The sequence below is a fragment of the Alligator sinensis genome, unplaced genomic scaffold (genome assembly GCF_000455745.1).
Source record: "Alligator sinensis unplaced genomic scaffold, ASM45574v1 scaffold272_3, whole genome shotgun sequence".
NCBI classification, from domain to species: domain Eukaryota; kingdom Metazoa; phylum Chordata; order Crocodylia; family Alligatoridae; genus Alligator; species Alligator sinensis.
In genome coordinates, this window is record NW_005843129.1 from 76577 (window position 1) to 81522 (window position 4946).

At 45.9% G+C, this 4946-nt stretch overlaps 1 pseudogene; it reads left to right on the top strand.

Annotated features, from left to right (window-relative positions):
* The first annotated feature begins 3038 nt into the window (after positions 1–3038).
* On the top strand, positions 3039–4618 carry LOC112548356 (annotated as a pseudogene).
* The last annotated feature ends 328 nt before the right edge of the window (positions 4619–4946 follow it).

The window sequence follows — 4946 nt, forward strand, 5'->3', positions numbered from 1 at the left end:
CTTCCATTATGTGTCTGCTTTCTGATCATTTATTTCATTAACTGATGTTATATTGTTCTACATTCTGTTATAGCATTCTTGTAGTCTTACATAAATGTTTTTGAAAAGAAGCCTTGTGAAATTCTTCCTCTCTTTTTCCACATTCTGTCAGCTCATCACAGTGCTTAACCTTTACTTGTTTAATCCCACTCTAGTCGTAATTGCATACTCATAACTGCATTCACTTGGTATCATGAAATTTCTGTGCAATCTTAATAGCTTGCACTGTTAGAAAGTAATATCACAAAAGTCCCCAAATGTTTTCCATGTTTCTTCACATTATAACACCAGAATAAAAATATATCACCAAGGAAACGATACACTTCGGAGACAATTTATTCTTTTAAGTTAGACCAAAGTTTAATTTAGATTAAAAGTCTGGAAGACATAATTCCTCACAAAGTCAGTAATGTTCTCTTCATTATCTGGTAATGATAGTCTAATTCTATCAAAAGGAATTCTTAATAATACAGCTGCATGTCTGAAACGTAACAATTTAGAATGAAGATGACACTATCCAGAAGCATAAGAAAACACATTAACTGAAGCTTGAATAAATCACCAACAAAGAACATTGTCATTTTCTCAACTAATATTTCACTTTTAGGTTCATTCTGATAAAGATTTTTGGTATATAGCTCAATTTTTTTTTAAGTTAAGGCAGATATATGATGAGAATGTCCAATCTCATAGAAATAGCAGAAGAGGTCAAATAAGGTAACTTGTGTATTAACTTTCAGCTTGCTTTTTGCTTTTGCTTAAATTTTTCTTAATCTGTCAAGTAGAATTAAATTTTCCTGTGAAACTTTAATGCATTAAACCCTATCTTATTAAGGTTAAAACTAGGAAGTGCTTGATGGCCTTGGAGATGTTTGATAGAATGCAATATTTTATTAATCCTTGGGAAAATTAGCAGTGACTTGAAGATTCCTGATATTAGTTGGCTAAGCTTGGTAGAGCATGTAACATTTAGTATGTCAAATAGCAATCCATTTACTGCTGGTGCGCGGTCATCAGTGGCAGCAGTTTCAAAAACTTTACTCTGACTTCAGGTTTCTTCTAAGTTTACTGAATTCAGTTATAATAAAAGATGACAGACTTTCTTCACATATATTCTACTGCTTTTTCTTGCAATAGAAACTGGAATTCACTGAAAGGCTAACATGAACAGGAACTGGTAATTATTAGATAGCAATGGATTCATATAATTAATACATTTAAGAATCATAGAAAATTAGGGTTGGAAGGGACCTCAGGAGGTCATCTAGCCCCCTGCTCCAAGCAGGGCCATCCCCAAATACATCTTCCCAGTCAAAGATTTTTCTAGCCTGGTCTTAAAAACCTCCAAGGGTGGAGCTTCCACCACCTCTCTGGATAACCTCTTCTAGTTGTTTAAATCCAGTGTTTCTGTACAGCAAAAGGAAGATTGAAACTAATGTTTGTAATATTATGAATATCTATGGAAAATAATACATTACACAAAATAACTAAACTGCTTATATATCCTTTGAATGTAGGCACCCACAGAGCTAAAATAATTTGAATGGAATTGAATTATGTTTGGAAGTAGTGCCCCAATAATTTTTTCCCTTGTAGATTGTGTAGCAGGACGCTAAGGTGCCTGCTACTACGAGAGCCAGGAAGGCTCCTCAGGTGCCGGTTCCCAAGGCAACAAAAGGGGGCTAATGGGTTACACCTGCCTAGCCTGCTGAAAAAAAGGGCAGGGCCTGGCCAGTAAAAACCACAGGCAGGAGGCCAGGCGGTGGGTTCCTTACCAGTAGCCAAGGCAGAAGGAGCTTCCTGCCAGAAAGAAAAGACAAACTGCCCTGCCAGAAAGAAAAGAGAAGCAGAGCCGGGAGGCCAGAGCAGAGCTGATCACCACTGGGTGACAGAGAACCCTGGTAGGCCTGAGCGCAGTTTAACTGGAGGCTTATGTTTGCTTTGTTGCCCAGGGGCTTGTGTTTATGTTGCAGTTTGTTTACACCCGTGGCTTTGGTGAGGCTATAAGGGGATGGAGGAGGCCTCATAGGGGACTCATGGTAGAGTGAGGACCCCAGCCCCAGTGAGGGCATGGAGTTTGGGGGTACAGACCCCAGCTCTGGAGAAGAGCCCGGTGAGAGGGCAGCACTGCAGAGGGAAGAGCCCGGTGAGGGGGCAGCACTGCAGAGGGAAGAGCCTGGTGAGGGGGCAACCTTGCAGAGGGAAGAGCCCGGTGGGGGCGTGGAGCGCCCCAGGAGAGGGGCAGCATTATGGAGAAGCCCCAGTGTGGGTGTGGAGAGCCCCAGTGAGAAGGGCAGTAGTACAGAGAAGGCCCATAAGGCTTAGAGATACAGAACACCCAGAGCAGGAGAACTGTGGCCAAGTGGAAGAGAGGTAGCCTCCTTATAAAAACACAGATATCATCAAAGTCGTGGCGGGCGAGAATAGGAGGGTGCAAGTCCGAAGCTTGGCACAGTAGAGGAGGCGACAGGGGCTAGCATGGCGACCCCGCCATCCCTCCTGTTACAGTGGTGCATTGGCCGGGAAACCGTAAGGCCGTGCATGGAAAGATGAACCTGAGTGCTAAAATAAGGAAGGAGAGGGGGCTGTAAGAAGACAGCGGTAACACAAACCAAAAAGAGGGCAAAGTAGGAAGGCAGTGCCCTGGGATGGTACTGGGAAGCCAGAGGGCCTGACCAGTGAAGGCGTGAGGCCAGGATGGCAATGGCAGAGGATATAGAGAGCCTGAGACAGCCTGGCAAAATTCTCCTATTATGAATAGATGAGTTAGAGGAAAAATTGGAATGGCTGGAGTGGGAGCTGGAGGTGGCCCAATTTCAAAAAGAGCAAGTGGAGGCAAGGGCTGCTGGGATAGAACAGCGGGCCCAGGAAAAAAGGAAGGAGGCTCAAAGGAAATCAGGAACATGATAGCGGCGGAAGCGAACAGAACTCGTGCCCTAGAGCAGCTTATTGCAAATGGAGCCCAAAAGAGCCGGGCGAGGGAAAAGAAGCTGCAGAAGATGCAGAGGGAGATGGCAACTTGGAGAGAGAAGTCTACTACAACCTGCACAACCCAGGCAAGGGAACAGAAGGAGATACTACAGAAAGAAGCCCGCGGCCAGGAAGACTGCATACAGGAATTGCAGGACGAGGTGGAGAAATGGCAGCAGAAGTATACGGGTGTAGAACAACTAATTCAAATGCTGCGGAACACCCTGCATGAAAATCAGGCTCTGACCAAAGAAAAGGGAAAGGTGCTTGCACAGGAGATGAAAAAGGTAAAAGAATACATGGCCAATTATGATGCACTGCATGAGCGTAACCTGTCCCTTGAAAGGGAGTTAGAGGCCGGAGCAAAAGAGAATGATAGGAGTGTGGAGACTGGAAAAGACCATCTGGAAGAACAGATACAAAGCCTTAAAACCCTCCTAGAGGATGGTGCAGCTAAAGAGTCAGTGACTAACGATGAGAGGGAGCAGGCATTACTTCAAATGCAAGCCTTAAGTCAGCAGGTCCAGGCCTTGGAGGCAGAAAATAAAATGCTTCAGATGGCAAATGGGCCAACAGCCATAAGAGGTCAAGATCCTGGGGAGTCAGAAGTGCTAGAGACAACAAGCATAGCAACTCAGACAGACGTAGGACAGAAAGCCCAAGCGGAGAGACTGGAAATGCTGAGAGCCCAACTAGAGGAGTATGTGGTGATATTGAAATCTGAATACCTAGAGCAGTACCATCAAATCGAAGGGGTGAAAGGGTCAGTGAGGGAAATGGAGGCCCAGCTGACGAACAAGCATCTAGGAGGCAGGAAACCTCCGGAACAAACAAAGTTCCCGGTAGGTAGAGGACTGGCGAATAGAAGAGGGGAGGCCAACCCAGAGCAGCCAGAGATAAGAAACCCAGAGAAGGGACCAGTAGGGTGGAAGCCTACGGCCTTACAAGAAGAGGTCCCACCAGCACTCCTGGAATGCTGGAGTAAGAAATGGGATCAATGGTTGGAGAGTCAGGCAAAGGAGATGAGCCTCCTAAGACAGCAGCTGGGGGAGTGCTGTAAACCTCAAGTTGAAAAGGGAATCGCAGTGTCCAATCAGAGGTCACAAGTGGAAGCCACCCTACTAGAGGTAGGGACGCCTGGGAAAGGGGAACAGGTGAGCTCAAGAAGAGAGACCAATAACCTGGTTCACTGGGAGTGCACACAGGAGAGAGAAGGCACAAGGCAACATAAGCCAGAGATGAGTCTTAAGGAAAAGTGGTCAGTGAGACCCAGAAAAGAAAGCCAGGCCAAGGAGCTAGAGACATGGGGGAGAGAGCGATCATCTAAAGTGGGGGACAGGCTGGGGAGGAGACCTCAAATTTATGTGCAGAATATCCCACAGTAGGTCAAGTGGTGGACTCTAAAAAAGCTTATGGAAGCAAAAGTCGGAGGTGTAACCTACGTGAAAATTTATAAAGGACCTCAAGGAAGATCCACAGGTCGAGGAAAGATCGAGTTTTGGAAGGAAGAAGATGCTCAGAGAACATTGAGAAGACAGTGGGAGATATGGGGAAGGCTTCAAGACCTTCAGGGAGGCTATTAGGAAAGACAAGCACCACTACTTCAGGAGAGAGGTACAAGAAGAGATAGTGGACCCTAAAAGACAAGGAGCTCAACCAACAGAGAGTTCAGCTTACCAAGGTTGGCTAATGTGGGGGGACTGCCCGTGGCAGGGCAACTCCCAGGAAATCCCATGTGGTGCGCCTTGGGGAAAAGGCGAGCAGGAGGCACCTTAAAACCTCCACTTCTGTGCATTTTAAAGTGTTGGTGAGCCAAAACAAGAACCAAGAAGGATTAAGACGAAGGAAGCCAGAGGGATGAGAATGCAAACCGCCTCGGTGAGTTGAAGTCTTGAGCGGGGAGGTGTGTAGCAGGACACTAAGGTGCCTGCTACTAC